A 13,909-nucleotide genomic window follows, 5' to 3' on the forward strand; every position below is an offset into this window, starting at 1 on the left:
AGAGAACATAGTACTTTTGTAAACACTATTGGGTTAGGGCCCCAAAAAGGGCAGCTGCAGCAGGGGGCAGTCCTTAATTATTAATGACCTTCAAATAAAAACTAAGAGAAAAAGAAGACTAAGTACCTGCAATGGGGGAAGGGGGGCACCAGTGAAGACAAGCTACAGTTTGTTTTAGTTAGGGGTTTAATAAAGCCTTGTGCTAACTTGTTTTTTCAAGTCAAAAGAAAACAGGAAAAAGTTCTAGAAGTCCAAAGATTATCAATCACACACTGTGGGACTGCACAAGTTCATAAATCCAAACCAGACAGGCAGAAGACACCCTTTCAACTCAGCACTCTTCCATAAATCACTTTACAAATCTGATTTTAATGAACTTTAGAGAAGAAGAGCAAAAAAAGAGGCCAGGCTAAAATCATGTGATTTCCCTCAGTATGGCCTGATGAAAAGAGCATGCCTGGGCTAATGCATAAGAAAGCTCTGGGCTCAAATCCTACCTCAGCCATTTAATTAGTTACGTATTCTTGGCCAAATTCAACCTGTCTTCTGTGCCTGAGTCCTCTCTTTCACAAAAGGTGGACACCACCACTCATCTGGCAATTTCTGAGAGGGTGTCTGGGGCAAAGAGCTACATGTATCAGTACAGAGACTGCAAGAACTGAGAAAATCCTTACCTCTAAGTACAGGAGGGAGACGGGCAGGGAAAAGCAAAAGGAATTTAATACACTTTATTCAATCTACTTTTGTACTATCTGAATTATCTTACAGGAACTTCATTTATTGCTTGTAAAAAAAGTAATTAAAAATTAGCTGTGCTTAACAGAACATTATGAAGTATATGCACTTCAGTGGGATAAGAAGAAACGTCTTTAGAGGAATGTAAAGGAAATAAAAACAAAAAGCCTACTCTCACTGAGACAGTGATTCTCAACCTGTGGCCCAGGGACACTTGGTTCTCTGTGAAGTTCCCTTAATGAATTCACAGACCAATCTCTCCACAACATAAACACTTATGGTAGGAATAATTTTAGTTTGAATTTTTAGCACAACTAACTTCCTTCAAGGACTTAAAAAAAAAAAAAAAGCCCTCAAATATCAAAATGCTGGGTCTTGTCAAGCCAAGGAAGGGGCCAGGTCCGTGCTGTTGGCCATTTCACCCTCTAGTTTCATTTCTGTGCTTCAAGACTCACCTGAGGTTTCACCAGGGGAAGGAGATACCAAAGCAAGAGCCCCCAGAGTGCAACCCACCTCAGGGACATTCCCAAAGTCTATCTCCAAATCTCCAGCTAACCAAAACAGTACCTCTAGGGCGCCTGGGTGGCTCAGTGGGTTAAGCCACTGCCTTCGGCTCAGGTCATGATCCCAGGGTCCTGGGATTGAGTCCCGCATCGGGCTCTCTGCTCAGCAGGGAGCCTGCTTCCCTCTCTCTCTCTCTCTCTCTCTCTGCCTGCCTCTCTGTCTACTTGTAATCTCTGTCTGTCAAATAAACAAATAAAATCTTAAAAAAAAAAAAAATAGTACCTCTCAAGGCATTTCTAAACACCTAGGTGAGGCAAGAACCCATTACAAATTCAGTTTTACAAAATTACATCTTTTAAATTACATCCAAATTTACATCTAATACCTTGTGAAAACCAAATACTTCCTTTTACACCAAGCTTATAGGGGGAAAATCTCTGGCTTTTTGTCCAGTTTTATAACACTAGCCAAAAAGCCTAAAATATTCATATTTTAGAAATACTTTTAAAATGTGGAGACAGGGCCATCAGCCTGGCAACATGTACACGAGCACCTACTATACATTTCCACATGAATGCTCTTCAAGGAAGGGAGCTGCTGCTGTGGATACACAACCACTATAGATAGGGTTTTCAGAAGTGATTTCACATGTCAACTTCCCACAAGATTATGACAAATACAAATTTCACAAGTCTAATTTTGATCTAGAAAGTAGGAATGTTCAGATTTAGTATCAAATCTAAAAATGTCCAGTCCTATTTGTCTAGTCAAACAATATAAACCATGCAGACTAAAGGACTGTATGATTAGCATTTTCTAAATGTAAAGTCTGCTTGATGCTTTAGTTTAATAGGTAGTGAGTATTTTAATGTTCTCTTAAATGTATTCTAAAAACGTTGAGCTTTTTGCAGAAGGTTGAGGTATGCTAACGTAAGACAAATATACAAGCCATTAAAATTTCAGTTAATAAAAATCACCTGCATATACCGACTCCCATGGGTTCTCTTTCAAAAGGCACACGTTATTCAATGAATGTGGGGGATACAAAGTCCAATGAAATTTGTCCTTTAACAGAACACATTATCCTAGACTGCCCAAAATGTTTAAGCTTGTCAAAAAGACTAACTTTCTTGAGGATAAAAAAAAACACAAAACTTTAAAATAGTGTATTTGCTGTAACAAGATTCAAGATTCAAAATGTTGATTCTTGAAATGTTTGATTCTGGTTAGTTCTCCATGTGTAACACCTGACAGGCATGTGGTTGAAAAATGTACACAACTTATTTTCCTACATTAAAAAAAGTTAGCAAGACATGTTATATCTTCTTAGAATTATAATAAACATACAACCTGATTGGTTCTACATAGGATTAGGACTATTCCTTCAAATAAAACCTTAGCTAGAAAGTTCTCTCAAATATAACCACACATTTCCCAGTTTTTAAGTTAACATTTATTCCTTCAGATTATCAAAGTAACACATGTTCAGTGACAGTAAAATTCTATTAGTAAACCCTCCCACTCCTCAACACTACAGACATTCTTTAATATTAATTAGCCTATCAGACAGATAAAGATATGATTGGTTTGCTCTTATTTGTGCTTCCTGATTATTTTTCCCTCATTTCTTCAAGGTTTAATTTACATGCACTGGAAGTCACCATCTGGGAGTTCTAACAAACGCAGTCACGCAACCAACACCACAATCAAGATATAGAGCAGCTCTATCACCCCCAACAGTTCCCTGTACTTCGTATTCCATGGTTCCTCCTGGCCAGTTCCGGGCAACCACAAGTCTATCTTTGTCCCTCTAAGTCTTGCCTGTAAATGGAATCATACAGTACGTAGTCTGGCTTTTCTAACTAATGCATTTCAGATTCATCCACGTTGCTGTACGTATCAATAGGTCATCAATTTTTTATTGTTTGAGTGGTATCCCACTACTCATATGTTCCAAAGATTATTTCTGTTTGGGGCAATTATGAATAAAATCACTAAAACCATCTGTGTACTGACGCTTGTGCAAGCTTAAATGTTCATTTCTCTTGGGAACAGGCTTGCTGAGCCATATATTAAGTCTTTATAAGGAACTGACTAATGACTTTCCAAAGATGGCTCTAGGATTTTATAGTCTCATCAGCAAAGTATGAGGAATCCAGTTGCTCCATTTACAATCCTGGCAACTCTTGGTACTGGCTGTTAAAAAATTTTAACCATTCTAATAGATGTATCTTTAATTTGCATTTTCCCTAATGACTAATGATGTAGAGCATCTACATGTGCTTATTTGCCATATTATGTCTTCCTTGGTGAAGCGTTTGTTCACATCTTTTGCTCATTTTAACATTGGGTTGCCTTTTAATTTATTGAGTTTTGACAGTTCTTTTTTATGTACAATCTCTAGCAATACAGAAAAAGGCTTTATTTTAAAGCAGTCATATTGGGCGCCTCAGTGGCTTAGTCGTTAAGCATCTGCCTTTGGCTCCGGTCATGATCCCAGGGTCCTGGAATTGAGCCCTCTACTGGGTTCTCTGCTTAGTGAGAAGCCTGCTTCTCCCTCTCCCACTCCCCCTGCTTATGTTCCCTATCTCTGTCAAATAAATCTTTAAAAAAATAAAATAAAAAATAAAAGTCATTTTGACTGTACTTACATTATTTCCTGAAAAATAGCTAAGTAAGCTATTAAAAATAATTACTGAAGTATAGTCGACATACAATGTTGTATTAGTTTCAAGTGTACAACATAGTGATTTGACAACTCTACACATTACTCAGTGCTCAACCATGGTAAGTGCAGTCACCATATAACGTTATTATAATATTACTTGTACTTTCCATTTCCATGACTTATTTAAATTTCTACCTCTCAATCCCCTTTATCTATTTCACCCCCCCTTCCCACCACCCCTCTGGCAACCACCCATTTATTCTCTGTACTTAAGAGTCTGATTTCTTTTGTACCTTTTGTTTTTTTAGATTCCACATGTAAGTGAAACCACATGGCATTTGACTTTCTGTTTGACTTATTTCTCTAAGCATAATATCCTCCTGGTCCACCCATGTTGTTGCCAATGGCAGATTTCATCCCTTTTATGGCTGAGTAATACTCCTGTGTGTGTGTGTGTGTGTGTGTGTGCGTGCGCGCGCGCATGCCCATGCATTACATTTCCTTTACCCACTCATCCATCAATGGACACTTATGTTGCTTCCATATCTTGCTACTGTAAATAATGCTGCAATAAACATAAAGGTGCATAAATCTTTTCAAATTATTTTTTGTTTTCTTTGTGTAAATATCCAGTAGTGGAATAAATGGTATTTCTGTTTTTAACTTTTTGAGGAACCACCATACTGTTTTCCACAGTTATTGCACCAAATTATTTTCCCACCAACAGTGCATACTGCATAGGAGTTCCCTTTTCTCTGCATCCTTGCCAACACTTGTTACTTCTTGTCTTTTCTGACTCATGTGAGGCGATTTGCTACTGTGGTTTTGATGTGCATTTCCCTGATGATTAGCGAAGCTGAATATCTTTCAGGTGTCTACTGGTATCTATATGTATCTTTGGGAAAAATTCAGCCCCATTTTTTAATTGGACTATTTGTGTTTTTGCTATTGAGTTGTATATGTTCTTAATATATTTTAGATTTTAACCCGTTGTGGATTTATCATTTGCAAATATCTTCTAAGTTTTCAGAATCTTTATATATTCTCTATCAGATATGTGATTTGCAAGTATTTTCTCCCTGTTGGTGGTAGCTTAACAATATCTTTAAGAAGCAGAAGTTGATTTTTATAAAATCCAATCTATCAAATTTTTCTTCTACGGATGTTTTTGATGTTTTATCTAAAATAGTTTTGCCTAAGTCAAAGATGCAAAGATCTTCTATGTTTTCTTCTAGAACTTTTACAATTTTATGATTCACATTAAAGTCTCTGATGCACACTGAGTTTTTTTAAGTGGCATAAGGAATGGATCAAGGTTCACTTTTTTTGCATATAGATATCTAATTGCTCCAGCAACATCACTGAAAAACTACTTTCTCTAACGAACTGCTTTAGCATTTCTGCTGAAAATCAATTGACCATGTATGTGTGGATTTATTTATGGACTCTATTCCACTGATCCATATGTATGCCTTTTTGTTAATATCATACAGTCTTCATTACTGTAGTTTTATACTAAGTCTTGAATACTCCAATTACTTAAAAATTAAACTTTTCCATCTTTATTGTTTATATAAACTTTCTAATGAACTCTTTCCATTTGTCTTCAGGTGAGTTCCTCATTAATTTGTAAGAGCTCTTTCTACAGTAAGAATAGTAATCATCTATAATACAAATCATTTCCTTGGTTTCCATAATGATTTCTAAAAAAACAGATGTGCACCATACCCCAAAACTATAATCAAATCTATTACTCTTTCTTATGATACCTGTTTGGAAAGGCCAAGATCATATGAATATTACTTTTTGGGCGGGTGGCTTAATTCTTTATATACAAACCCTTAGTTTACCTAGACTTTATTTTGACACAGAATACAGATAGGGATCTACATTCCTCCTTCCACTATATTTACTATTATTTCCACTATAATTTATTAAATAATTTCTCCTCTGATGCCTTCTGATAATTGAGGAAGTTAGAACTATTTAGAGCCGGTTTTTCTAAATCACTTAAAACTACCAGCTAAAGAACCTGCTAAGATACAATGGTGTCCTTGGGGACACTTGTTCTTATAAATGGCTACAAAGCAGACACTGACATGAATATTCAAAAAAATGTGTGGTACCATTTGCCAGGCACTGTGCTATAATCATAATGAGACCTTAGAAGTTGGCAATGAAGGGAGAATGTCCAAGAGATGGCACTACTGCCCTTTGTGTCCTTGGCACATAACTTTTCTCTGTTCCTTCATTGGCAGAGAAAGTAACAACTATCTGGCTTATAAAAGATGGCTCCATCTTGTTTTTCATTTAGGATACCCGTTAGTGCTGCTTCAATAACAAGTATATACCTCGCCCTATATCCAAGAGCCCATAAGCAATGCTAAAGGCCTGACTCCATGTAGCGAACAAAGGGATCTATCATGTTTGGTTTTTTCTCCTCCCAGTTTCATTGAGCACTGACATATGTGTGTCTAACTTTAAGGTACACAGAATGATGGTTTGGTTTATGTGTGTTGTGAAATGATTACAATAGATTTAGTTAACATCCACTATCTCACAGATACAATAAAAAGAAAAATTAGTAACTCCTTGTGAAAAGAATTTTTAGGACCTATTCTCTTAAGTCTCCTATGTATCATACAACAATGTTAATTAACTATTGTCATCATGCTGTTCATTACATCCCCAGTACTTATTTATCTTATAATTGCGACTTTGTACTTTCTGGTACTTTACCTTTCCCTTGCCTCTTTGCCTTGCCTCTGGTAACCACAAATCTGATCTCTAAGTATGGTGTTCGTTTTGGTTTGGTTTTAGATTCTACATGAGTGAGATCATACAGTATCTGTGTCTTATTTCACTTAGCATATCTTCATGGTTCATTATTGTCACAAATGGTAGGATTTCCTAATTTTTATGGCTAAATAATATCTACTGTGTGTGCGTACATATGTATGTACACACACACACACACATATACACATATATATACACACACACACATATGTATATATATATCTATCTCACAACTTCTTCATCCATTTATCCACTGAGGGACCCTTACAGTTGTTTGAATGTTTTGGCTATTATAAATAATGCTGTTCTGAACATGGGGGTGTAGCTATCTTTTTAAGTTAATATTTTTGTCTCCCTTGGATATATTTCTTCTAGAGGTGGAACTGTTGAATCATACAGTAGTTCTGCTTTGGTTTTCTGAGGAATATCCATATTGTTTTCCATACTAGTTATACCAATTTACATTTCAACCAACAGTGCACAAGGGTTCCACTTTTGTCAGCATCCACACTAGCATTTGTGATAACAAATGTCTTTTTGATGATGGCCTTTCTAACAGGCATTAAGGGAATGTATCATTGTGATGTTAATTTGCATTTCTCAAAAGACTAGTGATGCTGAACATCTTTGCTGAGCATCTTTTCATATACATTTTCTTTGGAAAAATGTCTATTTAGGTTCTTTACCCATTTTTAACTAGATTATCTGATTTTGCCACTGTTGAGTTGTAGGAGTTCTTTATATATTTTGCATACTAATCGCTTACCAGATACATGATTTGCAAATATTTCTTCCCATTCCACAGGCTGGCTTTTCACTTTTTTAGTGATTTCTTTGCCTGTGCAGAAGCTTTTTTGTCTGATGTAATCCGACTTGTTTTTTATTTTATTGCTTATACTTTAGATGCCATATTCAAAGAAATCATTACCAAGACCCATGTTAAGGAGGTTTTTCTGTTTTCTTCTAGGAGTCTCATGGCTTCAAGTCTTATACTTAAGTCTTTCGTTCATTTCAAGTTAATTTCTGTGAGTGATGTAAGATGGGTAAAGTTCTATTCTTCTATATGTGAATATCCAATATTTTTCAATTTGTTGAAGAGAGTTTATTGAATGAGTATTCCAGGTTCCCTTGTCAAATATTAGTTGGCTATATATACTTGAGTTTATTTCTGGGCTCTTGATTCTGTTCCACTAGTCCATTCCTCTGTTTTTATGCCCATACCATACTGTCTTCATGACTACAGCTTAACAGCATAGTCTGAAATCAGAAAGTATGCCTCCTGCTTTGTTCTTCTTTCTTGGGATGCCTTTGGCTATATCTTGGGTCTACTATGATTCCATATAAATTTTAGGAATATTTTTTTCTATTTCTGTAAAAAAAAAATGCCACTGGAATCTTAACAGGAGTGGCATTAAATCTATAGATGGCTTTTGGTAATACTGACATTTTAACAATATTAATTCTTTCAATCCAACACAGGCTACTTTCCATTTATTTGTATCTTTGATTTCTTTCATCAATGTCTTATAGTTTTCAAAGTAGAGATCTTTCACCTCCTCATTTAAATTTATTCCTAAGTATTTTTTTTTGATGCTATTGTAAATGGGATCAATTTATTTCCTTTCAGAAAATCGGTTAGTGTATAGAAATGCCACTGATTGGTTAATTTTGTATCCTGCAATTTTACTGAATTTGATTAGTCCTGACAGTAACTAGAGACAATTCTACTTCTTCCTTCTCAATTTTGATGTCTTTAATTCCTTTTCATTTGTCTTGAGAAACTTTCACTTCCTTTTTAATTTCCTCTTTGATCCATTGGTTGTTCAGGAATATCATGTTTTTAAGTTCCCAATTATGATTTCATGATTCTTTCTCATCTTTGCTATCAGTGTGCCAGCCTCTAAAAAGTCCCTAATGTTACCATCTATGGGCGGAAGGTTGAAAATACAAATCGACTGAAACTGCTAGAATTTTATATGTAAAATTAACTAAGTAAGGATCCAAGTAAGGCCTTGAATGAAAACTATGAACAAAATACATGAACTTTTACATGGGCTTATTAGACAGTCCATTTCAGCATCCCAGGAGGTTTTCTTTGCTTGCTTTCATGGTGCTCTGCTATAGGACAACTCAAGAACTCATCTAAAGAGAAGTGACCAATAAATAGTTCTCTAACTGGTAAGGGGATTCTGAAGTTCATTTTTTACATGAAGTAACACAAGAATGAAGCCTTAGAAAGTAACCTTACACATGAAAAGCAATCTCCTTTTCATGGCAGGAGCTAGAAGAGTCAAAAGTCAGAAACAGAACACAACTACTCTAACTATTCTTGTCTCTGCTGACTAACAAATTCATTTTGATACTGAAGCTGGAGAGTAAATCCAAAAAATTTTTATCAAGCTTTTTACTGACAACTTGATAATAATGACTGTCCTTCTTTGGGACAGACAGGAACATATCGTACTCACAAACTGATGACTGAGAACAAAATTAGAATTAAACTAAAACCACTGGGAATTCTCTGCTTCTAGGTAGAATATAATGTGATAAGCAAACTGAAGATCCTGCTACCACAACTAGAAACACAATAGTAACTTGCAGAAACCATGTTTTCAAGGCCTTGGAAGGAAAAGAAATAAATGAACTGAAATTCCAGAACTGGGAAGGGCCCCTTCTAAGATCTGAGGCAGAAATCCTAACAAGAATCATGTGACCTCAGGAATATCAATGGATCACAAATGTTCCTCAGAATGGTTTAATCTAATCAATTTATACTATCCCTAAAAGAAAATCTTATGTATGCCACGTTTTAGAACCTGAAAAAAATAGGTAAATTTAGGAAAATATCACTAATCTGAATCAAGAATATAAGCTTGCAGTGGACTGACGTTTAAAGTCTCCTATATCAATTAATTGGTATTTGTATATATTAGTCTCCTAAGAATTTGTTAAGCCAGTTTCAGTCTTCTAGGAACTAATTACCACTGAGCACAAAACTGAAAATCATACCTTGGAACATGGAGATCACACTATCTGAGGGGCTTCCCTACCATCTCCTGGAGCTCCTAATCTATGTTAAACCTCTTTAAACTGTAACAAGGACCTTCTAATATCAATGAATAGTTGATACATATTGTTAACAACATAAAATGGGTTTACAACCCCCCCTCAAAAAAACACATATCAAACACACTAAATACCTACAAATTGACTCTTTGACTTTAAAAAACAAAAAAGCACACCATATCCCCCATGACTTGATATTTCTTTTGGAAGAAGCCCTGTCTATAAGCTTACCTCCAATTTTCTAACACAATCTTCCCAACTCATAACTAGGGAATTTAAAACACGGTAAGGAAAATGAGAGATGTAAATGTATAAAACAAGTCAGAGTCAAGTAGACAAAACACAAAAATAAGGACACTATTCCTCACCTATAATTTATGCTCCAAAGCTTATTTCAAAACTGCCTATGCTCATCTTTCCTGTCAAAGTTGTGAGCCCTCTTTTTTTTTTATTCAGCCCAATAAGTCTGCAAGATCAGATCCAAAAAAGGCTTCATAGTGATCTATAACATGCCTGAAACTGCCACTCTGCCTCTCCATGAAGAGAGAAACCATGGCTTCCATCAGACTCATTAATAAATATACATTGATAAATGTACATATATATGTATAATGCATATACATGCATTAATATATGTACAGAAAGCAAGGGAAAAGTTCCAACCTAAGCAAGGACATCAGGAAGGACCACGGGAAGTGGCCACAATTATAGTTTGTAAACAAGTTTAAAGGAATGTAAATTTTCATTTCTTTAGTTTGTCTCTATAATATTTACTCATTTAAACAAACATTAAGAACTTGTGGTATTTACCAGGTGATAGGGATGGGACTCAGATAAGATACAAACACACAGCTCTCTCTCTCTCTCTCTCTCAGAGACCTTACTATTGAGCAAGGGGGACAAGTGAGCCATCTGAACTGAGCAAGGTCTGGCCGTCACCCTATCCAATACCAAAGGCAAAAGGCCATCAGGGCATGTGTCCCCTGCACCTCATCATTCTGTTTTTAAATGCCATCTACAACCCCTCTGTTATTTTTATCTAGTATACCTTCTCTGTGCCTGGCTGCATTCTAGGCAGAATTTAAGATGTATATACAAAGAGGATCTCATTTCACAAAGTCATGTTCTCCTCCTCACCAGACAATGCTTCAAACACAGGTCCTATGATGTTTGGCTTAGGTTCCAAGGTTTAAAATAAGTGAATTATAATATTAAATTAGGTACTGTTCTACACTATACTGGATACAATTTTAAAAATATCACCGTAACACTAGGTCAGTAAAAAACAGGTAAGATAAAACAATGTTTTCCAAGGATAAAGTGGGTTAGGTAGCAAATGGTAGCAAATTATGGAGAATGGGTTATGGAAGAAGATATTTAAAAACAGCAAAGACATGTATTTGGAATCACAGTTGTAAGGAAGTTCTGGTTCTACAGTACATCTCTGCTAATTAGCTTGGATTAGCTCTGTGGTGCCCTGTTCTATGTCTGCTCTCCATCTTTCTCCACCAAAGGCTGTGTAAACATGTGAGGATCCAACTGAGAGAAGCCACAGCCCTTGAAAGAAGAAAACCACACTACTATGTATGTTAATGTGACTGTGAAAGCATTTCCCAAGCAGCTGCTCTGGGAGTCATGACAACTCCAGGACCACACAGGCAATTAATTTCCTGATGTGGAGGGACAGTTTCCCCAGAAATGGAGATGTGTCACTAACAAGTCCCACCAGGCCATCTCAGAGCAAGCACAAGAGCACAACTAAGCACAGCACCTACATGTCAATAGTTTTCACCAGTTCTTAAAACACTACAGTGACTTTATGCAACATTTGCGTTTGGAGTCTGTCCATCAATGTATATTGTGACTAACAAGTTTCCAAGTTTATTGTGTTAAAAGTTTGTGCTAACTACTTAATTTTTGTTTTGCAAACTAGTCTTTCTTCAACAAAAAACAAAACAAAACAAACAAAAAAGAAACAAAAAAACCCCAGAAAACAAAAAAAGCAAAAAAACCCCAAGCAGTTTGATGTTTTCAACTCCCTAAAGGTTTCCTAGGCTATAACCTGAAGTAAATAGAAGTATATTTAATTCTATATATCTGTATTAAGATAGTTAGCTATTTTAAGTGGTTTTAAAAAAGCTCTTCTAAAGTTCCAAGAAACTAACCAGTTATGAAATAAATACTTCCCTTTGCTTTTATCTAACATAAAACACATACACACACACACAAAGAAAAATCCCTACTTTAGAAGTTAACCTATTTCCTACATTCTGAAAGTTAAATACAATTAAAAACATGTGTGAGAAAAGCTCAAGAGCAAAGGTCCTGGGCCTGCCTCTTCTTCCCAGTTTTCCCACAGCAGCCAACATTTCAGAAATTCCCCTGAGGCCAATTTCCAAAGGGGAAGAAAACACCTCGAAAGGAAAGATCTTTAAACAACCTTTGGCACCACAGTCCTAGTACCACAGAAACAAGGCATTCTGTGATCCCTCCAAAAGGCTGACTTTTATATCTGACTTGAAGACTGATTTTGTGTCTGGCATTATGCTAAGTACAAATATGTTTTTCATTCATCTAACTCCTTCAACAATCCTAAAGGTGAGAACTAGTACATTTCACAAATGGAAGTAAAAGAGACCACAGAAACGAGTCAAGTGGGGAAGAAGAATAGGCAGTGCTGGGGCCCAACACCTTTGGAGTAGAGGGTGGGGCCAGGCTAAGAGGGTGGCAGTAGGCAAGAACCAAAGTAGAGAAAGGGAGACAGAAGGGCCCCAAGGCAGGATGGAAGTGGAATGTGACTAACAGCAAGAAGGCAGCATCGTTGGAGCTGAGCAAGCAACTGAAAAAACAGTGGGAGGAAAAAGTGTGGGAGAAAATGAGGAAGCCAATCTTGAGGCCATGCTGGCCGCTGTTGAGAACTCCGGTTTTGACTGTGAAGGAAATGTTAAGTCTTTAAAGTGTTCTGAGCAGAGAAGAAAGATGCATGTAAATTTTAAAAGGAACTGATAATATTTTTCCCTTATGAGTGGTAACTACCTAAAACTGCCACCTCCATAGGAATTCCCCTCTCTTACAGCTATTCCACACAACAATTCATGGCTTACTGTTGACCAGAGCCCCAGGGCCTCCTCTCACCTGCAACTGTCAATGTCTGAAAACAAGCAGCACATACAAATGACAAGAAACTTGTCTTTAAACTCCGTTCCTTCTCTTGTCTTCTTTCAAAGATGTGCACAGTCATGTCAGTCAGCCCAATTCCCACTTCCCCACATTAAGTACCAAAAGACTCCAAGCTTGGGCACTAGTCTGCAAAGTAAATAAATAGTAACTTCCAGTTTTTATTCTAGTGAGACCTATGATTATCAGTCCTGCACACCTTTGTCTCTCCACACAGGCTGTGAGAGGAAAGGATTAAGAGGAACACCAAGGCCCATGTAAAACCAAATCAAACCCAAGTCTAGTTAGTAGTGGCAAGAGCCTTAGAAAAGTGCGAACGTGCTATAAATCTTCTGAAGAAAATGGTTTTATATAAGGCAGTGAGGCAACCTTCTGATCTGCACAATGCCAAGGAACACTCTGACAAGCAGCTCCAGGCACAGCAGTAGAAAGCAAACAAGGAGGACAGTCTCTGGGCTCCTAACAGAAAGGTAAGGGGTGTCTAGCCTGAAGTTCCTGGCACTGGAACAACATTGGAAAAAATTTCGAAAGGACCTGAAATTTGGTTTTGACTTACTTATCTCTAAATAAGCAAAGGATGTGATTAAAATGGGGGAGGGGGAACAGAGAGAAATTTAAGCTCAATTATCAACATCAAAAAAGAATATATGTTCTTGTTCAGTTTTTGAAACTAAAGAGGTTTAAACATTTTTTTCTGAACACTTATTCTTTAACGACTATTAGAATTAAAATGTTAGGAATCTATTTTTCCACTAATAACCAAAAACATTTGGCCTAGGATTTCACCTCATAGGTAGGCAAGGCTAGAAGCCATCAGAATCTCACAAAAGCTGGATGAGGGCCTCACCTGAGACTATCTGAATCACAATCTCTAGGGTAGGGCCCTCACAAGGTTTGCTTGGTTTTAAATCTACTGTAGGTGAAACTTAAAGATGTGAAGGAGAGAACCACCAATTTAGA

The 13,909-nt window shown here is 36.6% G+C and overlaps 1 protein-coding gene across 4 annotated transcripts in view; it reads right to left on the reverse strand.

Annotated features, from left to right (window-relative positions):
• SNRK (SNF related kinase) overlaps positions 1-13,909 on the reverse strand; it is a 58,386-nt gene that overhangs the window by 21,536 nt on the left and 22,941 nt on the right. The gene's annotated exons all lie outside the window — the stretch shown is intronic.

The sequence above is a fragment of the Mustela putorius genome, unplaced genomic scaffold (assembly GCF_011764305.1).
Source record: "Mustela putorius furo isolate JIRA1106 unplaced genomic scaffold, ASM1176430v1.1 tig00003834_pilon_pilon_pilon, whole genome shotgun sequence".
Lineage (NCBI taxonomy): Eukaryota > Metazoa > Chordata > Mammalia > Carnivora > Mustelidae > Mustela > Mustela putorius.